Consider the following 25,795-nt stretch of genomic DNA (forward strand, 5'->3'; position numbering starts at 1 on the left):
GTCCTAATTCACATAATCATGTGTCGGTGCTGGAATAATGACCTTATACGGACTGGTTACTTTCCATCACTTGCCTTCGTTATAGCTGGGGAATTTTGTTGTATGCGGAATGCCAAATGCATCATTATTATTCTTGAACCTGACATTCTTCGAGTAGAAAACCCTTTTACTAAACTAAATAAACTAAATAAAAATGTCCATTTAATGATAAAAAATGTAAGCTCGCATTGGAAGCTTCAAACAAATCCCACAATAATAGTATATACAATAAAATGAAAATGGCAAACATAGATACATACTAACAATAACAGTCATACAAACATAAAACCGTTCCTTACAAAGCCATGTTCAAGTTCATGACATTAGCTCCATCCGAAATCAAAACGTGAGACACAGAAAACTTGAAATTTAAAACGCAAACAAAGCTTCCCGTTTTATTTAAAATAGCTGAGGAGCATAATAAATTATCGGGATCGGATGCGGACTTGGGGTATTAAAACATTCATGAGTTATAACGCTTTAGTAGCGGAATGTCGCACGATTGTTGCCGAGGAGCGTGTTATCGTTGTGCAGGCGCACGACACCCGCCAAATGGAGGCTGGACGGTCGCGGGCTAGACGTGCGGCTGAAACGCTGACTGATGACTTCACTGTGAGTCTATGTCAATAGTAACCCTCACCAGTTGTGACCTGCAGTTAATAGAAGACTTACGAAGTAAATAATAATTAATATTGGAGGCCTAAAACAATCTTAAACCGAAGAAAAACAAAGGATTTCATTCGTAGAATTGATTTTCATAACTCTTACTTAAATCTATGATTTATGATAGTTTGCGATAGACAGATTGAACGCTATGTAATTAGTAATAAATGATCACTGGCTGGATATAGATCTAATATCCATTCTGAAAATTTAAGAAGACCAGTTACATTTGCTGCCAATAAATAATCACAGCGTTTAAAACGCAAAGTTTGTAGCAATTTGAACGAGTAACGTTGACAGAGCGTCTTTCAAATATTGTATTAGAATTACGATGGGAGTCCAAGGGACGTTTGAAAACCGCTCCACACAAGGCCATGTTCACAATGACCTTGTTAATTGAATTAATGACATTGTAAAAATATTGGTCCTTTGTACTTAGTCAATTTGGTCCTAAATAGGAACTTAGGACCAACACGAGCGACTATCTAAATAGCTCTTGATATAGGTATTTTACAAAAGCTATAGTACACTTTTAGAAATAATTAATTTCTAAACAATATTTACTAAAATTAGACATACCTATTTCATCTTACAATTACATGAAACCAAAATATATGTTGAATATTTTCCACCTCAACCTTCACCACTGTTCAATTCAAGCACACGCCACAACATTTACCATAAATATTTAAATCACATTTCTGTCCTCACCTTAACATTGTCGTGATAGTACCTTCTTATGGTTCACGACGTCTTATTAAGGCTATATTGTTATTATATTGAAAAATTTCATAATATTAGTCGTATCGTCAAAGGCTTCACAACAGTTCAGCTTGATTGGCTCCATTTCACGATTCTCATGTTGTTTGAATTATTTATGGTGTCCCATGGTGTTTCGGTGCGAATCGTTTTATGGGAGACTTGTGTGATGATGGTGTTTTATTAGTAAACAGTTATGGGGTTTTAGAGTCATGATGTTATAATCATCGTTACTGGTTTTAGTGGTTGTATTTGGTGGTGGGGCTACTGAATTTATTTTTGATAGAACATTGCTTTTGTGTAAATAATTAAACTGTTTTCATAAGAACTAAGTCTTTATAAGAACCTGTGTAGTTATTACTTTTTTAAACTTATCTAGAGTTTTGATGTCCTAAATATAAGTTATGATAATGAGTGTATGTTAATAATGTTCCTTTAAAGACATAATTATGCACACACAATTGTTAAAGACTAGCTGCCCTTTAGAGATAAAACAAACATGACGCTATATTATGCCTAATAACTAACAGTAATTGATGAAAAACATCAACATTGCATCTGCCAATTAAAATTAAAATTTCTCGACTCCGGACCAATTAATTGTAACTACTTAACACGTCAAAGGAAATAAGTGATACTTAACTAGCATATAACTAGCATACCTGCGTCTATAAACATGAAACACACTCCCTTGATTCACATCATACTGATAACAAACCCATTACCATACATTAAGAGGGAAAATTAAAAACTAGTAGCTCCATAACGAATCGAAATGTCAACTCGGTCGAGATGCTCTCATTAAATCGATAAGCGTGTGTTAATAAAAACGATTTTATGCGAATTGTGGCGCACAAATCGAGTAGATAGGAATATCAGGTAACGCATTAGTATTGCACTTTAACTTATTATTTTTTGCTGTGGTTAGTTGGATATACTGGCTTGTGAGACGGCCAACTTGTTGGTTGGTTGGATGAATGGGATGCCATAATATAGTTAGTCTTTAATCATACTAGAAGTTGTCCCGTAAGGTTTAGGGAAACTGATTAGGAAATAGAGTAGTTTATTAGTTTATAGATTCTTTTGTCGAATAGTGTTATAATTTTGGTCTTTAATTTTATTATGGGAAATTCTCAGAGCCACAATTTGTATTTAGAATAGCGCCTGGCTCATTTACTTTTTTGAAATAAAGCTTTTAGGTGCTTGCTTTGAAATAAATTTAGTTAGCGACTATTAAAAGCCGAATGTCCCACATACAGGTGGTTGATTATCTACTAGCCTAACATTGGTACCATTTGCTACATCCATCGACACGACCACTACAACATTCTAGAACCGTAACACCAAGCAATAAGGTCGAATTTTCAACGATTTTCACTTCTAGATATGGCTAGAAAACATAGTATCTAAAATGGCTTGTATTTTTCATACATAGTAATTACGCAATGGCGTTCACTATCGCATATAGGTATTTAAATAACTATCATTATAGTTAATTAGTGAGACAATTTTCGTACACGATAATATTAATTTGTACTCTATTTTATATTATTTTTAGACATATTTTTCAAGATACTGAGCTAGACGCCATTAACGTTTGTGTTTCAATATATTTATTTAAACTAATATGGTTAATGTGTTATAAATAGCTGTTCAGGAATATGCTACAAATAAGATGAGTCTAATGGAGCAATTTAGATTTAAGGTCGTTTTGTTTCCTGGACTACTTAATAGAATATTATTTGTTTAAAATTAGTTCAGACTTTCGAAAACTAGACCTCTAGTTCCGCAGCCATACCAATGTCACAGCTTTCTGTAAATTAAGAAAATTAGTTCACAACCAAACAAAAATGTCTAAATTGTAAAAGAAAAACACCTCAATCACCCTGGGAACCAAACGATATACTAACATCGCAATCTTATTATTTCCCAAACCTTAGTTCCGCATTTCGTACAAAAATACCAAAAAATACATTCCCACCTTTACAACCCTAGATCTGTAATAAGCAAATAATAGCAGTAGTCAACACATCGTAAAATAATTCAGTTCCGATGGCGTTTATTAAAAAGTCATCAGATATTGGTTGATGGTGTGAAAAAGTTAAAAATGCCGGAAAGAGGACACTCACCGGTACCTATCACTTCCTTAACTTACACCTGGTTCATTAGGGGCCCGTGGATGAAATAAAGCTGTTATTTTGAATGAAAAATGGCAAAAAGTCAGTGTTAACATTTAATAAGTGAATTTCTTTAAACGTGTGACGTGATGTTACTTTTCAAAACTTTTCTTTGTGGTAAATCATGCAGGATAATGTAAAATTCTATATTTGAATGAGTTTTCTATTTGAGACTAATTAGGGCTTATAGTTATTTGAAGTAAGAAAAACCAAATAATTAATTATTTAAAGTGTCCGAACGGAACTTTGTTACCGTATTGATATTTTACAAGTTATGAGACAGATATGAAAATGATGAACGTCTTATTAAACTGATTTCGATATTCGAATATCTTCAAAATAAAAAAAAAACAAAGTCGTCGACACGCTCACCCTTGACAGTGTTACATAAAAAAGTTGTCAAAGTCATTAGCACCGTCACGGGAAAGATCACACGAAAACTACCATAATTCGGTTAGAACAAACAATTGAAACGTTATAATATTCCAGTTACGGTAACAGCACTGGATATTAGCCGGTAGATTTTGATATTGCATTATATGAGTACCTCTAATGTAATTTTACGAAACATATTTTGAGTAGCCTCAAACAAGCAATGGCTAATTTAACAAGATACTGAAATATTTTTCTCGCAACATAAATGTAATAGCAACTATGCCCGTTGCCCACAATAAATAAATAAAGTTCATAGTTTTGGAAACTTTCTCTACTATATTTTTTTTTATCTATTGCAGGGTCTAGCAATTTCTACAGAAGACCCAGAATCGACAAACAAGAACTACTAAACACCATCAATATACCAACTATGAGCCATCCGCTGCTGAACACACCCATCCCCAAAAGATTTTATACTACACCCAGCAAAACCAGTTAATTAAAAGGAAATTTAGCAAAAGACAAAACTTTCCCACGAAAAATCTATACTCATAATCATCAAGACAAGGGTGGTTTTCAACCAGCGAATTATGAATGAAGAATAAACAGTTTTGCTGTGGAGACAGACCGGATGTGTCGCTGTTCCCATGACAATAGTATCAGTGAGGAGCAGGAGCCGGCGAGTCGTGCCAGATGTGCTAACGTGGCGTATCGCAGCCCACGCAATGTGAGGCGGTGGATTTGTAAGGACCTTGGGTGTATAAAAGTGATTAGTATTGTAATAATTTTGTAAAGCTTTTTGTGTTTTAATTTATAAATAAGTATATAAAGAATATTTTTTCAACAGATTAATTTAGTGAAGTTTTGCTTCAATGCATATTAAAGCTATGCCTTAACTTTATTTAGTAATAAGAAGGTACTTTAATTTTATCGAATACATTGTCAATTTCTATAATTTTATATGTATATAATAATTTAACGGCGCATCCACTTTCCTCTAGTTATGATTCTAGCTTCATTGTAAGTAATAACATTCGTAAATCACTACTAAATATTTTTATATAATGTGACTAATCACATATTTAATAATAAGCACTATGACGTTCAAGTCAAAGTATGAGTCAGGTCCATACAAATCCAACAGTTCGCATAAACCGTGAGTTCTGATAGAGATCTATCTGAGCCCGTTTGCTCATGCTCGTCCCGCGAACATTTTATTACGATTCACATTAGCTATTATACGAGACTACCTATTTATACGTAATACCTACTATAAATATACTAAGCCTTCAACTTGTGGATTTGCTTGTGTGATTTTAAAGCGATTTTTTTTAGAATAGGAAAAGGGAAGTACAGTGATTCCTACACATACCGAACCTGTCCCACTGGCCGTAGCAACTTTCACGGAAATGCATCCTAACTTCACGGTTGTTTTTCTACGAAATACAAGAACGTCATTAGAACCTAAAACGGTATATTTACCATGATTATTTCTAATGATATTGTTAGTAACTATGTCAGTTTACAAGAAATAAAGAAATGTATTTTTAATAATATTTATATCCCATAGAAGCAGCACATTTTAGAAAAAAAGCCTATGTTACTCCCTACTCTATAATACTATTTTTTGCTTTATCATAGTAAAAACAATTAAAGGCTCCAGCAGGTAAGTAAAAAATATTACTATTCGCTACAATTTACTCGTAACACTACATTTATTTATACCTATACACATACACATAGCTGTAATCATGAATGGACCATTTGCCTGCACAAGGTTAATATACTCATGGAACGATTTAATATGAATAGTGCATTTGCTATTTTATTCTAAGTATGTTCATGTTATAAGTATTTACCGTATTTAGAATAACACGATTTCAAAACTAGACCAGTTTGCTACTAGAATTTATTTTACTGTGAACCAAGACTGACATAATTTTGGCGCCTTTAAGTATCCTATTTTCGTTTTATTGGACATCAATCTCGTGACTTTTAGTAGTTCAGCCATAAATCACACAAAACGACATGACTTTACTTTAAATATCAAGATTATGTGGTTCCAAGAACATTATACTACTTTAAAGTATTCCATGCACGATTTAGTTTAAAATTATAAATCGGTTGAAATATATTACGTTTTAGGTGCAGGTAGAAGACAAAAGACCAAGATAATTAATCATATCTAAGCCTATATCTTAGTAAAATATACCATCTCCGACCACAATCAAATATAACAAAAAACAAAAGCTTATTTTATTACAAACTTTCAACACATTGACACATCTATTATTCTTTACAATCAACTTATTTTTCTAAATCAGAGATAGGCCTACACCTTGTCTAAATTGACCTTCGAGTTTCTTACTAACGCGTACCAAAGGACCACATTTTGAGAGTTCAACGTATTTTGGTCCTTAGTTCATTTTTGATATCCGAAATCATAGTTTCAAATTGCTTGCTATTACTTTGTGATAAGCGATAGAATTTAATGGATTATGGCGTATCATTCCGTGTGAACTTCTTGCCTTTATGTTTGTTTTATCTGACAGATTAGGCTGGTATCTGTTACATGCGTTAAAAAATTGTAGAGCAGAGATGATACTTTTTGTTTTTATTTTACCTAGTAACTTTCACGTTGTCCCGAATTTTCTAAAGTAAAAAATATACCAATTTGATTGAATAGACTTTTTAATTTTTTTATCGTAAAAATAGTTTATGACATTAAGTAATTAGGAATTAAGTCCGTAATGGGAAATGGTTTTCTATAAGTTGGTGACTCAACGGCAGATTGATAATGATGCACGGTTGGTGCGGTGGCTGAGCAACCAGCTGCGGTGCAACGGGTAGCGGGTTTCATACCCGCACGGAGTAACTTTTGTGTGATCCACAAATTGTTGTTTCGAGTCTGGTGTCATGTATATGTGAAATTGTATGTTTGTTAAAGCACCCACGAGACAGCAGAAAGAAAATCCTATAATGTAAAGCAACGTTGTAAAAAAAAACATTCAAATATGTTCACAGTTATAAAGGTACAAAATAAACTCGATGATGACATGGACCACCACACACACGCCTAACCTCTGTCGTTAAACATATAAAAACAATAGTTACACGTTTATTGTACAATCTAGATATAGTTGGTCGTCAAAACAATTCTAGAAGCACTAACAATTCTTTAACAATGACGTAACCCCGTGATATTTATCAAACAAATGTCTCCCACAGTGGATGCGCAAGCGCATTGGCGGAATACCTCATAATACTGCGCACGATTTGATCGCGGCCAAGTTTAACGTAATCAAAGTCTTGGTATTAGAAGACCTATTCTGTATTTTTCGATTGATTTCATTAATATTGATCTTATTAATTTATGATAAGTATATTCACAATTTTTATATGCGACAACTAATTTAATCTCAGAACATATTCCAGTAAATACTGCTGTTGAATGAAAATATTTGAACTAAGCTCATAAATACACGTTTTGTAATATTTCCTTGCAATACGTGCAATAAAAAGTAAAATGCAAAAAGTATCTTTAAAAAAAATCTTGGTCCTAAGGTCCAAATCCTCCAATTTAGCGAAGACAGAAGAAATCACCACAAAACTATTACATTCTAAAGAATTTTTAAGGCATTATAATGAACAGTAAAATAATAAGCTAGTATCAGAATAACACCTAGGTAGTCTAGATTGGGCATGGCGCACAGTTCGCGTCGCGCACACGCCTACGCGCGCAAGATTCATTGTTACCTTAATATTCGGTTACACTTTGGGAATTACTAAGTGTGTCGTCGCTGTATTTCTGTTTAAAAGGGCGATAACTTAAGGTTACATTGTAAAACTATGTTGATGTTAATTTTGTGTTGAGATTCTGAAGTGATAAGTTTAAACATGCTTCAGTAGAGATGTATAAACATCGAGAATAGTCACGGTTGTTAAAATCTTTAGAAATCTGTCAATAGTGAACCGAAAGGTTTATCTTGTGGATTATGTAATTATTGGTATCAGGTTTTTTATGGTATAAGCCGGTAAACGAGCATACGGATCACCTGATGGTAAGCAATCGCTGCCGCCCATGAATAACCGAAACACCAGAAGCATTAGAAGTGCGTTGCCGGCCTTTTAAAAAGGAATACGCTCTTTTCTTGAAGCTTTGAAGGTCGTATCAGTTCGGAAATACTGCCGATTTTTACCAAAGATTCATAACAACAATCAAACAATAAAATCGAATTGCGTGTGAAGTTAATTCTCAAATGAGTCACTTGTATTAACGATATTATTAACCCTGAACTACATAACATTCGGTCGTACGCCCACGTCGGAACATGAAACGTTTGTATTAGCAACTATTGATTCTGTAAATTGAAATGTGAGAACGGATTTAAGCTATTGTAGTGTTTAAGTATTGCTCACTATATGCAACAAATTAATCACACATAATAAGATTATGTCAGGCAGTAGTGAAATTTACCGTTCTTCTATTTTGAATTTTGACTATGATCCTGATTGCCTGATATCTTAATCTAAAAAATAACTATCTATGAACGTAATTCATAAATAGATAAATATCGACTTTTAACATCCAGTTCTGAATATATTTAATAGTGGGTGTCGATACCGAAAGAAAAAACCAATCAACCCCTTCCTAAACTTCCCAATCCCCGATTCCCCAACCACCCCTTCAATTCCTAACCCCAAAAAGGCCGGCAACGCACTTGTATTGCCTCTGGCGTTTCAAGTGTCTATGGGCGGCGCTGATCGCTTAAATAATAAGGTGATCCCTACACCATAAAAAAGATAACTGCTGGGTCCTTTGGCATTTAGCAATTTCCGTAAGTAGCAATATTATTTGTGTAATCCAAAATTGTGTTCCCTTCATTGGACACTGCTCACACTGTAGGTTTAAAACCTGAATAACATAAAGTCACGCCTTATGATATCCGAAAAGGTAAGCAGAGGATACCAATATAGTGGGATCCCGTAAAAATATAATATTTAAATAAGCGCAATATATAAAAAAAATGCTATTACTGAGAACTTAACTGAGACTGAAAAGTTGAAAAATCCTGATGATACTCTGTCGAGACTCCTGACGGTCAGCAGTCGTGGCCACTCGATCAAGAAAGCAATCTATGACTATCATGAATAATAAATATGGTTCATGAAAAGAAATTCTCCGTAATAAGTAGAAACAATACACGAACATTAGAAGATGACTGAAAGCAGGGTTAAAGTGGTCAGCAAGTTCATCTCTACCCACCCCCAGAGGAAGCATAAATAACCCCTTCCCACAAACAAACAGACAAGCAATCACAACACACCATCTTCCAATAAATCCAAATTATTACATTCAGTAAGAAGCACATTAAACACTCGTAGAATTAATTCGTGATCTATGCGTTAGTATGAGTCATGCGCGCGCGCACTCGATCTCACGGTATTCACGTCGACATGACATAATAATAGTAATGTTGCTTATCAAATATGATTGATTTTCTGTCCGTTCGTCCTTATTTGAGGTTGAAACGTGATTGTTTAATTGTGATGTCATGTTGCGTTCTGGATTTGATGTAATGGGAGCATTCGGATGTTTGTATGTTATTATAATGACCTCTGCCTCATATGTCTTCCTGGTCCAGTTTGCGATTGAAGTGTCCGATTCTTTAGTTGGCAAAATAGGTGCGTTTGAAATTCAACATCTTTGCCTAACTTTTTTTATGTTATAAGCTGGTAAACGAGCTGACGGATCACCTGATGGTAAGCAATTGCTGCCGCCTATGGACGCTCAAAACATAAGAGGCTTTACAAGTGCGTTGATAGCCTTTTGGGGGTTAGCAATTTAGATCGGGAAGGGGGAGGGTAATTGAGCCTCCGGAACCTCACAACTAAAGGCTTGAAAATGATTTTCAGGCCTGCTTGCATACTTCCTATTAAGCATTGAGATTTTTTACTCAAATCATAAGTAAACTCCAAAACCATTTCACGCCTAAACATCGATTCATTCACAACAACAAAATTATGCAACAACCGCACTCACTCGTAATTACACACAAGTACAACACAACAGCCCACAAAACAATAAAAAAGAAATCAACGCAAGGTCATGTACGCGAAAACAATGCTAAATCAAAAGGATCCACCCACTAACACTCATTAGTACTAAACAGTTCAACCTTGATTTTCCATAATCGTACCTTTTGTGCATCAGATTGGAAAGTAATTACCGCTTGCCAGACCCACACTTGACGAGATTCACACCCACGTGAAGTCAAAGCTTAGCTTCAAGTTGTTTAAGTATCTTTTGAGTGCTCTTTATAAAGTGGGGTTATAAGGTTCTGGAGGCGATTGTCGAATGTCGACAATAGGAATGTGTTTGTGTCGAATGAATGTGTTTTTTGGAAAATGAGAGTGAGAATTTTGTCGTAGACTTAGCAGGATAATGGAATAGCTAACTAGATTAAGTAAGAAGATAGTACGATTTGACATTTTCTAAAATTTTATTTATGTGATTGACAGTAAAGTTGAAATTAATATTGATTGAACTGAAATAGTTGCAAAAATAGATTATTCATAAATCTTATAAAATTCTTGTAGTTTTAGAGGCAACCTTCATAAACTTCCTAAAAATACTAACATTTATCGATAAATCCTTTCGCTAGCGAAAACGAACGCCACAACCGCACCCGATAACAACACAAAAATCATGCTCTTGCGCACTGACAAGCGCGTCCGACGAGCATTTTGTTATTGGATTAAACTATTACCACATTACTACTACATATCCACAAGTAATTATAACTCTTATCACGTAAGCACAGAGTATAATTTGCATTTTTTGAGTTGAGTTTTTAATTTTGTATTGATGTGTTCTAGGTACAATAGGAATAATTAATCTCGAGTTAAGCGAATGAAGGTCATCTCTTTAGTAATCGTTTAATTGGTACAGATGCTGGGTCGGCGGTTTGATGCCGGAAGAGTGGGCGGTCGCGGTGTTGGGAAAGAAGATTTTTTTTTAATGAAACTGTTGCAGAAAACTTAATAAGTTTATTTATAAGGTCCTGTGGGACTGGCATATACTTTGTATAAAAATCCCTAATTTAAATAAAGAGTAAAAAAATCTTAAAACAGTGTAAACATTTTAAAAGCTCAAAAATAAATGAACGCCCTTTACTATTTTTTTCACTGGTAATATCAGCTAAATTTCGTTAGAAAAGACGTCACAACTTAAACCAACTCAGAAGTAGATTTACACAAAAGATTTTATTATACTTAAAAACTGGAGAATTAGCTCTACTCTTTTCGAGTTACAAAGGGGCTCTTCATCTTAACAGCTTGCGCAGATGCGGTGACGAGTTTTTCTCCATTAGGTAATGTATGTACGTGAGCAAACCGTGATTTTGAGTAAATTTAGTACGTCTCACGATAATTATTACAGAAACTCTACCTATTACCTATTATTATATTATTTTTCTTTGATTTTCCATGATATTTGATCCTATCACATAGGTACCACGGAAAAAGATACGCAAAACCGAACCCTCTTAAATAGTACCTACACATATCTATGGCTAAAAATTTGCACATAGACATCCATTAGAATATACTAGAAAATATGTTCGATTCTTACACACAAGAAAATCACAAAAGCCCATAAAATATTGCAAGAACAGTTATTAAAACAACGCAACATCACATAAGGGTTTAGTGGGTCGACTGCGAGGCCAGGGGTCACAGATTCGAATCTCGTGATGGGCGTAATGTGATGTTTATTATACTGAGTTTCATCCTAGGCTGTAGGTTAGACATTTGAGCGATGGCTAGACTTGTGTTCCGGTGTTTAGGTTATCTAAGTTTGTGATTGACTGGTTTAAAAGTAATGTTATGTTATTTTTTTATGTAATGTAGATCGTTCACTGCTCGATTTGTAGAAGCAATTATTGGTTATGGTTGTATAAATTTGTTTCAAATTCAGTTGTTTTAGATCATTGAACGTTTATTTATGTATTTTGTAAATTAATTTAAATAAAATTTATAGGTAGTTAATAAACCTAATTATTTTTTAACACTCCTTCTTGCCTCGCTGAAGGTGGGAGAAGACACTAGATTTTCCCACCTGAAAAAAAAACACATATTTAGTATTTTAACCTTTATAATATCTTAGCGCTTTTCACTTATTTTGCAGAACTAGATTAATACTCCAAATACTAAACTTAATACATAAAATATCTTAGACGACAATAACAACTAGATGCATACCTCTTTATATATTATTATTTACTCTTCCTTTAGCCTTCCACAACCGAAGAAAATTTTCATATTTCTACAAACAATAACACATTTTAATTAGCCCCAGAGAATGTAAGTACCATCGCGGCTGAAATAATAGTACTGGTTTTAATATACATGTAAATATCGTGGCATCTAAATAATGCCATAGCTCATCGCGATAGGTTTGTGCGTTAATTGCTGCGCCTGCGCCAGACGGGACCTGTTATTACTGGGGTCGCTGTTAAGGAGGATGTAGCATGAAGTTTTAAGTTTCAATATTTTCGTTTAATATGAAAAATTAACCTATTTATTAAACATCGGATACAGTTTCATGCTCTGTGCCAATAATCAGTGGCAATGATACAATACGTCTACTCATTCTGTTAAGCAGTCATGCTAGCTAAGGAGGAGGCGGATTGTGTGACGGAACGATCCTCCGCACGCCCCAGCCGCCGCAGAAGACATTCCGGGCATCAGGGATCACGTGCCGATCTCCGGCCACCCTAAGTGTGGGTCTGCGAATGGCGAGCAAGGGTAGCTCGCCGCCCGACCAGAACCAGACCCATGCGTGCGGCGCGTCGCGTTCTGTGCGCGCCTCAAAGGGCCAGACTGCCACAGATGGGGCCCAGAAGGGTTGATGTCCGATCCGGAGCTGCGGACAACGTAACAAATTACCGGGGCTCTGGCTCATAGCGGGACAAGGAACGGGGTGGTTTTTAGTCAGTAAGAGTCTGACACTCCCTCCTACCTCACCCAAGGCGGTAGAAGTCACTGGATGATTTTCACCCATGATATAGGAATAAATTCTACGTAACATCCTCGCCTTAACAGCAAACACTCTAATAGCTAAGCTCGACCATTGTGCGGTACAGTTCGCGATATTTTGTAATACACACGAGCTGACCGTCTTCAGTAATAAGATACCTGGATTTATTTCACTATACCTAGCTACAAAGCAGTGCCGGATTAACTACGTAGTAAGGGTAGCATTTGCTATGGGTCCCGAAAGAATGAAGGCCTCTTGCGTAGCCAAACTCTCCTTGACTTTAGGTTTTTGTTATTGAGACTACACATACTTTACAGGCTTTGAATTAAAAACTGTGGGAATGACATAACTCACATCCCTAATCAGTTGAATCAATGGGCGATTCTTAAAAAAAATATAATAAAAAATAGTTAATGGCGTCATTATCCTTAACCAAAAGTTAACAATTCTCCCGATTGAAACACAAAAATAGGTTTCAATATAAATCAGGAAGATAATAAGCCACGACGATGCTTTATAACGCGGGAGAATAATGATTTGTTAAATAAAAGTTACTGTTTTTTAAGAAACACCCCCATGCTTCCACAATATTTAAAATCAAGGACTCTTTTACAAAATTTGCTACGGGCCCCGCGCTACATTAATCCGCCCCTGAGCTACAAATTACTTTTGTTCTAAACTACTAATAACTGTATATTGATATATGTTTTACTACGCATTGTTTAGGAATTCCAAGTGTTTGTTTGATAGTATTACCTTAGTTTAATTGTTCTCGGTCAAAGTTCTAAGATAAGTTTAAGCACTGTTAGTTTAACACTGGTTAACCGCAACAGTTATTAGTGTTAGTAACGTTTTTAATGTTAATGCTGTGCGTTCTTTACTCGATTCGTAGTAACGTCTTACGTTACTACGAATAAAATAAGGTGACATTCTTTTCCTACTGATTTTGTTTAAAAAAACGTATGGCAGTGTGTATATACCTAATGTACATAGTTTTTAACACCATATTAAAACATCTTATAATCTGTGACAGAAAACTTGAGGCCGGCAACGCACTAGTAACGCCTCTGGTATTTCAGGTGTCCATAGACGGCGGTGATTGCTTACCATCCTTGATCCGTCAGCTCGATTACCAGCTTATACGATAAAAAAATCTATGTCTGGTCGAATTTTTTTAAATTACTAAATCAAGCAAAAGTTGTTTCTCCTTCTCCTTTTGTTTTACTACTACTACAGACGTGTATAGTAACCAACTATGTACCTTTATACTCACTCTCCAGAAATTTACGAGTATTATCCCTTGTAGACTAAGTTAATTGTGTCTCGACTCTAGACATCCTCAGCACAAATCTATCTGGCCATAAAACCTTAAAGATCAAAATCTCCCATTCTCTACGAGAAGGCACTTGGGCCTACATTTATACCGTACCCGAAACACGAACATTTTTACTAAAAACGTGACTACAGTATTTGTTATATGTAAATAGCGATTTTCCAATGCCGCACGCGAAACTTCTCAGGCTACCTTTGATGTTCAAGTTTTTTAAAGCTTCAGCCACTGAAGTAGTCTAAATGGGACTTTATAACGTTTTCTTAGGGTTAATTTTCAGTTTCTCTTTGAATGTATGAGGATGCTTGAGAGAGACTAAAAATTATAGAAGGCGACTTTGAACTGTGACAATTATTATTTTAGTGTGACAATTAATTGCACCTTTTTTAATTAATTATACTGTTTTGCATTATAATCTTATATAGCTTTTGCCCGCGACTTCGTTCGCGTGGAATAGTGACTTCCGGCAAATTTTTGGTTTTAACCACATAGTTCCCGATCTCGCGGGATCTCTTCAAAAATGAGATGTGCAAGATATTCCAGGGAACTCTTCAAAAATCAACATAATGAGCTCTGCGTTTGAATTTAATAGATGTATACTGCACTTAGGGCATTGAAAAAATAGTTTAAAAACGGACTGTAAACTAACTTAAAACTAAAGAAAGCTACGAATTACGAATTTATAACAATTAAAAAAGAAACTATATTACAACCTGATCCTCTATGCTATAATAACCAAGCTTAAACTAAATAATTTAAAAGAAACGACTTAAATCTAATCTAATTAAAAAAAAAATTAGACTTACAATTTTATTAAATCAAACTAACTACAGTAACTACTAATAATCGATATCAAACTAAACCTACGTTAAATAGTTTAACCAAAAACTAGGAAAACCCAGACAAATAAACTTATTAATTGACAAATACAACGAAACCAATTTAGAATATACGAAACAGCAGGACCACTACAGACAAATAATCATACGACTGATAATACACTTTTTCTACGATAGTACCGAAGCGCTCGGCCGATACCCAACCAAATGAATACGAAACCATATTGTGTCTCGACTCTAGACATCCTCAGCACAAATCTATCTGGCCATAAAACCTTAAAGATCAAAATCTCCCATTCTCTACGAGAAGGCACTTGGGCCTACATTTATACCGTACCCGAAACACGAACATTTTTACTAAAAACGTGACTACAGTATTTGTTATATGTAAATTAGCGATTTGTCCAATGGCCGCACGCGAAACTTCTCAGGCTACCTTTGATGTTCAAGTTTTTTAAAGCTTCAGCCACTGAAGTAGTCTAAATGGGACTTTATAACGTTTTCTTAGGGTTAATTTTCAGTTTCTCTTTGAATGTATGAGGATGCTTGAGAGAGACTAAAAATTACAGACAAACAGACAAACAGACAAACAGACAAACAGACAAACAGACAAAAAAAAAGTTAATTACATTTTTGGGTTCGACATCGACATAACAATAACCCCTGCTATTTTTTTTATTTTTATTTTCAATGTACAGACAGCACTTTTCTACGATTTTATTATATGTATAGATGTATAAATTAAAAATTTTATTATTTTTACTATGTAGCTTAATTTTATTGAAATTAATTCATAAATTCAAAATAACAGCCTATATCACATCGTAAAAGTATAGATTCAAATGACATCACGTAGAAACGGTTATTATAGAATAGAATCAATCAAACAAATGTTACTGTTTTATAGCATCATAAACTTAGGCTTTAATGTTAATATGTTATCCATCAGTTTTTTTATAGTTTATGGAAAATTATGTCGATTTTACATTAGTTTAGTTCCAAAATCAATATTAATAAAACTTAAATAGTAGTTTTAATAGAATTACATATGATTAAAAATTGTTTAACTTAAACTGCCATGTATTTTATAGTTGGTGACCTCATGAGAAGACCAGATGATTTTTCACAAATATTTTGTAAATAAATGTCAAGAATGCTATCTGGCATTAAGTTCGCCCTTGTACATTTTATACATGAAATGTACACACAAAACAAATTAATAAATTTGTAGTTTTTGCTGCCTGACTACCAATTTACTAGCTTAGTTAGGATAAAAGTATGGCTGCTTAAAAATATATTCTATTTTGCCGGCACCAATATAAAATTCAAGTGAGTTTTATTTATGTAGTAGGGGTATTAAAACTCTATAGATTTCTTCCTGTGTGGGTAGTTTAAACACTACGCTTAGGTAGACAATACGCACCGGGCAATATGCACTATTGAGAATGCAAACACAACTGCAGCGATGTCGGCAATTAAAAAAATATAAGCACTGGTATGGTACTTGCAGCTCCGGTCATATGCATCAGCTACAAACGATTTCCAACCCTGTACTAAAGTACGAAAAGTTCAATTTACCATTTGCTTGGATTAAGTGATCAGGGTTGCGGGTGTCCATGGGCGGCGCTGATCGCTTACCATCAGGTGACTCGTTTGCTCGTTTGCCTCCTATTCCATAAAAAAAAAAAAAATAAAAAAAAAAGTCGATTTTAGAGTCTGTTCGCAGAGCTATAGGGTTGTGTTTGGATTGTAATGGCAAAGTAATATGTTTAATCTTATCTTTTAGTTTTATATGAAAGTAATACTCTATTAGCTGTAATAAATGTAATTTTTAGATCATTTTACTATCAGGAAACGTGTTTTAGAATATTCCTAACTACTGCTATCTTAACATACACTCTGCTTTCAAGTATCATTATAATTATGGTGTAATAATACTAAATGTTTCTATGAATTTAAATATTTGAAACGAATATTAATAACGAAATATCATCCTAGGTTTAATTGCAAAATACGATATAATTCAGTAATATTAGACCTAACGTAATGTATACTTCGTTCTAGATTAAATGATTATCAAAAACATAACAGACAAAAAGAAGAAAAACAACTTTATTGGTATATTTATGCCTATCTATAAATGACGCACATTATTCAATACATAAACACCTGGTAAACTTTACATCATCCTTTTCTTCAAATCATCGCTACGCCCACAAGCCAACATATAACATGATAACCCGCTATTTAAAATTAATTAAAACAGCAAAAAGTATCTAAATCTTTATTTATGAATATTCTAAACTGTTAACACTATAATTAGTATAGCAACACTGTATAAATAACTCCGGAAAGAATTGCCAACGAACAAATTAGTTTGAATTTTAAATTTCGAATGTTTCCTAAACGTTTGCATATCTACATACATGGTGTTTTTTTTAGTCGTGACTTGTTCATAAGCAAGTGGAATTGTTTAATTGATTCCAAAGTTAATATGTTGGGGTCAATATTGAGATAGCACGATCAACTTATTAATAGTATCACGAGTAACTTATTAATAGAAGAAGAAAATTGGTGATGTTTCAGTTTACATTAGTTTATCTAATTAGCCTTCTAATAAGTTTTTGCTGCAACTAAGCCTTGTCCCAGCAATTCTGGACTTCAATAAACATTGGTAATTAAGAAATTTCCTAATACAAAATATTTGTGGCAAATTACAAATTAGTTTTCAATTTTGAACAATCGCATCGACTTGAGGATAAGAATGTCGCTCTCACTGCATTAACTAATGGCTAGAGATACAAACGACATTAAAAAATATGCAAAAAATGATTTTCCAAGACTTCACACAGAGTGAACTAAAAAAACCATTATTACTGTTAAAAAAAAAAGAAAATACAAATAACAGAATCATCAGAACGCACCCGCAAGGAAAGTTTATTATTTAAATATTTGAGCGTGTTCGAAATACAAATCATTATCTTTTGGCCAGTGCAGAAAAAGCATCCCAATTAGCAAACAGAATTCAACTCTGTTTACCACTGAATAAAGTTTATTTTAACTTTTATTAATTAGCAAACATAAAAAGCAGTTGCATTGAGCTTAATTACTATAGACTTAAGGTTCATTTTAGTTAATTTAATGTTTAAAGTAAGTTCGTAATTGAAGGCGCCATTTTTTGCAAGCATGTAACTGTAACATCAATTGGATTTTTGACGAAATTTCGTTGATTGCTTAATTGTTTAAGAAAGACTGTTATTTCTTACATTTCTGACATGTGAACAGTATTCAAGTATGTGTTCCTAGTACTTACGATGAGTTCTTGTTAAGTAAAAGCTTCCGTGACTTAAATGAAACGATTTTTCAATTACCAACTCAGCTTGGTACATCGTTTATTAGGACCTACGTGGACATGACTGATGAAGTATACATGAATATGCAGATACAAGAAAAAGAAAGAAAAAAACTGCCTTGTTGATCGAGTCGTCGCAAATGCGACTGCCGGACAAAGGGTTTTGGATTCGATTCCCGCATTCTTCGTGGCCCAGTGTATAGCAACAGGCTCACCCCCTATTATGTACAAGAGACTTAGAACACAAATGGTGACAAATGGATTGTACATTATATAGCGGCATTACGTGCCGCAATGTGCACCTCTGCCTACCCCTCTGGGGATAAAACGTGTGACTTACAAAAAAAGCTAAAAAGTATTTAATAAATCTCAACTATTTTACTTCATCTAGAGATTGAACCGCAAGACATTTTTTTGGCAATAACATTTACACCTTTGGACCCAAAGTGTTGTCAACACAGCAGGCAACACAAAACGAATTATATGTGTAGACCAATTTAATAATTCCTATTTAAAAAATATGTTGCCATCCTCAACGACCATAGAGAAAGCATTATAACCTTTGCTCTATGGTCCCACCTATTAATAAGACCTCATTGGTTATAGAGTATCAATCGAAGCAGATAATTATAGTTTCCGGTCCACGAATTTAATAATAAAAAGATTTGAATAATGGTATTTTGATCTTATTAATTCTTTTAATGTTGGTACAAGATTTGGGCGTAGATATCAGCAATGGAAGATGGAATGGCTTCATGGTGGCATATATCAACATGTGAAGGTCAATGAACTACACCGTTTGATGACAGTAGAGTCAAATATATTTTGTCACAATTCCTACATATATTTCCTGGAGATGTCGCCGGGAACCGCTGAGTTTGGCAGATTCTGGGCAAAAGCACTCTCTGGTGAACCTTTTTAAACTGCGTATTTTTAAATCTCCGCTTCTCTTTAGTGGACAGATTTTGTGGAACCCTATTTGTTAATATTTCTCCGGTACCACGCTCCGCTCCGGTAGACAGGTTGCCTAAATGTGAAAATAATGGCAAATCCTTTCATCCGAACTGATACGACCTTCAAACCTTTAAGAAAAGGGCGTATTCCGTTTTAAAACAGACTCCTCTTGAGTTGCGGGTGTATATGGGCGGCGCTGATCGCTTACCACCAGGTGTCCCATCTGCTCGTTTACCCCTATTCCATAAAAAAACCAGCATCTATGATTGCCTTTCTCAAGCAATATACATACATTTCCACGTGACCCAATCACCAAATCCAAGGTTAAATCCACATCTACTCCTGCCCTGCCTACCACGTAGAGTTAAAGAATGGTGGTACTTGTATAAGTGGCGATTACCGCGCATTACCGTGCGGTCGTCAGATCGCGCGCTCGCTGCCATTACTAATGTGCGCTGTTTGAGCTCTGTGGTTGCGAGGGTCGAGGGTTTGTGGAGCTATGAAGGTTGGTAGATGTTCTTGTGGGTTTGGAAATGTTTATTATAGCCTTGTTATTTCCCAAAGGTGCAGTAAGTCTATCAGCACTGCAATGCAATTATACAATTTATAAATACCTATAAATAAATTAATAACCCATGGTATCAGAATCAGGTTTGGGGGAAAAGTCCTCAGAAGTAGTAGGGCGTGGTTATGAGCGTCGTTGTTTCCTTATCACCAGGCCAGAGCAATCCGCTTACCTGAAAAAAGGAGAGACAATTTTTATTACAACAATTAATTCCCACTTAAACGCTCATCGTACTTAAACCCACTTAAAGTACAAGCAGATAACAGTATTGCAATTTTGTTACAATTTTAATTAAATTATGCTATTGGAAAAACTCTTATAAAACTGCACACTTGATTGCTTCGTAACTCCTAGTAGCCAAGTTTTTGTAACCCCGAACAGTATTGCCATCTTCACGCATAAACTTTGTGGCAAAGCGAAGTGGTCAAAACGTTCAGTTGGTTTTTGCGCGCTACAACGTTCGATTCCATGTTCACTTATTGTCAGTTTATTGAGCAAAAACCCGTGTGTTCGTTTGAAAAAGTAAGGAATTCATGTTTCTAGAGTTGTTGCTTTTTGCGTGTTCCTGTGGCGTGTTTGTGTGTTTTTATTTACATAGGCTGTGATTTTTTCTAATACTTGTAAAAATGTATTGTACTCATACTTTATAATTCGTAACAGTTATTCTGTTTATTTTCAGATTACATATTATTCCCTATCCATTACGAAATACCGGAACTAACAGAAGTCTCAATATTAAATAAAAACTAATAACTTAAGATATAAAAAAAATGCAAGACGTTACCGGAAGATGAAAGCCAATACCATACTTGATTTTAAGCCATACTTGATTTTACTGTCAATAGTACGACCTATATGACACAAAATAAAATTATATACAACCAATTAGTATTAAAATGTGTTCCACTCCACATTGGTCAATACTTCATTACCGTTATTAAAACAGAAACAAAGACACACGCACACACAATAAAATTAATATACAAACATTTATATCGAGCACACACGATTTCGAGCACAATTTCAAATGTCGAAACATTTGACAAATTGCTCGTAATGCTCGAACCAGAGCATCATCGGTTGACCGGTCAATATAAACAACCAATTACATCGCTTGATTTATAACGAGTAATTTTTTATTGTCCGAGCTTATTCGCGTTTTAATTGTTGGTATTGATGCAATACTTTTAAGGTAAAGGTGCCTGTTGTTGGCTTAGTAACTTACGTTGAGTGGCGATAAATTTTGTATCGGCTTATGATAATCTGATTCAATGGTGCATTATTTATAATTTCCTTGCAATTTGAATCAGTAACATTATTTGTTTGAATTAATTATTATTTATTATTAAATCACAAGCATTTTTTTAACGTTACCGGGTGCGTTTACAAACATTTAATTTCACATACACGTGACACCCAGAACCAAAACAGTAAGTTGTATCCACAACTTACTTACACATAAACTTGCGTGTTATCACATTATTAGTAAGTTTCTATGTATATTCCATTAATCTAGAAAAAAAAAAAACTATTGTAGTTAATTAAAATGAATGAGTTAAGTCAATATCTAATCACAATAATGTACATAAATTACCGTGAAAAGTCTTTTCACTGACACTGACTTAACAAAAATCATACCAATCGATGGCTGATTACAAGTACTTTTACCCGAGTAGGCGATATATTTTTCTCAATATTAATAAGACCACCCGTTGAGACGGCTCGTACCGCATTAGTCGAGTTCGACATTAGTTTATTTATTTGCCGATAGATCACGCCGTCCCATGTGCCTCCTTGTACTTAATTACAGTAATTGTGAGAAAAAAATATTAACAAATATTAACATGTTAAATTAGAAAAAGGACTGGTTTTTTGTTGAACTTTGTAGAATTAGGTTTATGTATATGTCGGAGATAGGAGATCTCTCACTTTCGATATGTCGGTGAAAGGAGAATCTCACTACTCATGTCAGGAATACTTGTGGGCGTTATGACGAAGGTAGCAGTAAAATAATAAAGTCTTCGATATGGAACTATTGTTTAATTCTGTACATTGCACTGTTACTTTACTTAAGCTACTGATGGGGCCGGCATTTCCTACCGACTACTCTGAGAAGAAATGCCGAAACAAACTCAGAGGTCTCAGTCACTCCCCAAGTGCAAACATGGTTACAAAGTACATGAAAGATTATTAACTGTTACAATATCAAACTAACAGGTTACAGACTCAGTATACAATTGAAACACACGACGGTTCAATATTCGACCGCACTGGTCGGCTGCTGCACGAAGTGATCAACACGCCGCTCAGCCGATGAATCCTTGACTCCGTCGAGCGCCGAGGGTGGACGCCTGTGTTTCAATTCTACCCTCGATCCCGACATATATAATATTTAATTTATGTATAATTTATATCTTTAGAAGTTGATTTTGTTAATTTATAATATACGTTTAGTCAATTAACTCAACACTCACTCCTTCATCTTTAAAGTTGTTTATTATGCACTGACACTTTTGTAGATCGGCCTTAAGCTAAACCTAAAATTTATCTAGAGCACTAGTTTACTAATTTATTTAGCTCTGTGCTCTTTAGAATTAAGTTATCCTCTGCATACCTAGACATACACTTAGTGATTCACATTTTTATCTTTAAAAGCAAACGCTACTTTAAATACTTACTTACCACTCCTTTCTGAAAACAGCCTTAATATTACACTATCTAAAGAAATTGTACATATTAGCTAAAAAATCGTAGTAACAACAATACACGAACATTATTGTCCATGAAACAAATAGCAGTTTTCCTCTAATATCTATCAAAGTCGCCTCTCATTACAGCTCATGTTTAAACATCTGAACTGCGGCGCAGAAAAATGACATACATTAAGTTCGACGTACATAATGGTCGGTTATGGCTTGGTAACAAATAGTGCTAATTTTATATAATAGTAATATTTATACGCACATCGGAAGCGAGGGAGGTCAGCTGGCGGAGGTCGGACGGACCTCTGGGTTGAGGACTGTCCACACTGGTATGAAGGTACAAAAGGACAATATGACTGTTACGATGGAGTGCCAGTAGTGCCACAGTAGTGCCTCCTCTCTAACTTTTAGCGCAGTATATATTTTTTAAAGTCAAATCATTAATTCCAATTTAAAACAAAACGTATTATATTTTACCTCGTTCTATACTCAAAACTTATAACATATTTCGAACACATAACATAATAATAGGTACTTAGGCTATCCATTTTTCCACCTTCACAAAACCAAGCTAAGCAAAAACGACAGAGATCCTGGAGATGAAACTGTACCTTATTTTTTTTTACTATACCGACTTGAAAATCCGCTTTCGTTATGTAAGTGAGGTTAGCGGAGGCCAATTACTCCCCTTCCCAATCTTCCCAAGCCACGATTCCCCAACAACCCTTAAATTCCTTACGCCCAAAAGGTCGGAAACGCATTTATAACGCCTCTAGTGTTTCGGGTATCCATGGGCGGCAGCAATTGCTTACCATCAGGTCATCCGTCTGCTCTTTTACCGGTTTATACCATAACAAAAGTTAAACACATTTTTCACTGCAGCATATAAGCACATTATACTCCATCCTACACACAGCCTAAAGTAATAGGCTGTGAAATCTTAAATCAATTTAAAAACAGCTATTAGGTTTAGCTGGGCTATAGCCCTTATTGTTTTTAATAGGTCTTTCGGGTCGTCCAGCGAAATTCCCTTAATATTATGTGCTAGGCTTATATTTATGCAGTTTATGGGATTAAATGGTATTTTGTAGTGTGGACTATGGGATTAGACTAATAGCTTCGGTAAGTATGTTATTGGATAGCTTGAGGGTAAAGAGTATTTGTCAGTTGTGTCTGTAAAGGTGAGTATTAAAGTTCAAACGGTAATGCGAAAGTAGTTAAAAGACATTCAAGATATTAAGTTGTTTGTGTTTTATATAGGTATAGATTCAAGTACTATTTAGGTACTTTTTTTGTTATTTAATTGTCTCTCTTTTGTTGAATTGTATTAGTTCTATTTTTTTTTATTCTTCTTTTGTTAAACAATATTGGCTGTATAACGTAATGGCGTAAGCTGTAATGTTGTATATATGAATTTGTAAATAAATAAATATAAGACCAGTTTATAGTTTCATTGTTACTTTTTTTGCTGAATCAACATTAAAATACAACTATTAAAACCAAGAGTCTAACCTAAAACTACAGACAAAAAAGTGTTAGTTATAGCAATGACTTCGCTAAAAGCTATATCAGCGACCACAAGCAAAGAATGTGTAGTCAATCTAAAACTATACCTCGTTTCTTTAATGACTTCATTTTTTATTTTAAAATAAACATGCCTCACACTAGGTTTTTCTCCAGTGGGTCATGGGTGCCTTTACAAACATTCAAGTTCACTTACATGACACCCAGACCTGAAACAACTATTTGTGGATCACACAAAGAGTTGTTGAGTGCGGAAATCGGTTGCTCATCACCGCGCCAACCGTGCAGAAATTTAACTTTAACGGTTTTTATAGAGTGTATTTTTGTTACAATGCCAATAGATATTTTCAATTGCAGGCTAATTGAAAGAGAGCTGGTACTGGGATTGTTCTCGGTCCCTGGCTGGTGTTAATAAGTATCGTGCGAACCCGCCGTATCATCTCGGGTACTGCGCGATCCTCTGTGTAATCTAATAACGATTAGTTAAGGAGAAGATGGATTTTATCATTGGATTAAGTTGTTTAAATTCATTGCATCATATTTTTAATGTTCTAATTATTTTTTGAATGAACGGATGAAAATGCATTCTAAGGATTTTGAGCGTGTAATTTCTTTCAGACTTATTTAGACTATATAAGATACGTCTTACTACATAAAGTTCCGAGTGCAATCCCTAGAAAAAATAGCGATCGTGCTACTAAAGAGGTCGATTCTTTTATATAATGTATAATTTTTGTCTGTCTTTATACGCGGTAACTAAAGAGGAAATATATATCTGAAAATCTTACAAAATTAAGTAATTTAATTCATTTTTTTTTTTTTTTATTTGTTTAACATTCTCTAGATTTACATTTTTAAATACTACACATATAAAATAAAATAATATTTAAAAATATAAAAATAGGAGCCGACCAGTAGCGGGAGCATGGTCCAAGCCACCGGTGGTTAGGGCTCCAGAGACAGAAACCTCCTCACAATACGTGCCGTTTCGAGGAGTACTGCCTTCTGCATCAGGCCCTTGATCCATCCGCCCAAGCCCAGCCTCCTAAGGTGGTTGTCGAGGCTGTTGGGAATTAATCCATTGGCCGACACGACTATCGGCACAACGATAGCCGAATCCACATTCCACATGTCGACAACCTCGCGAGCCAAGTCAAGATATTTTATTTGTTTATCTTTTTCAGCTTTCACGAGGTTCTCGTCATGAGGGATGGTGATATCGATTATCATCGTGCGGCGCGCTTGTCGGTCTATCACCACTATATCAGGTTTATTGGCTACAATAGTCCTGTCAGTGATGATAGATCGATCCCAGTACAACGTGATATGGCCGTTTTCGAGAACTGGATCGGGCACATACTTGTAGTATGGAACCTCAAACTCAACAAGTTGGTACTGCAAAGCAAGTTGCTGGTGAATAATCTTGGCCACCTGATTATGTCTATGCAAATATTCACCATTAGCCAAACGACCACA

Source organism: Spodoptera frugiperda, chromosome 4 (assembly GCF_023101765.2).
Source record: "Spodoptera frugiperda isolate SF20-4 chromosome 4, AGI-APGP_CSIRO_Sfru_2.0, whole genome shotgun sequence".
Taxonomy (NCBI): Eukaryota; Metazoa; Arthropoda; class Insecta; order Lepidoptera; family Noctuidae; genus Spodoptera; species Spodoptera frugiperda.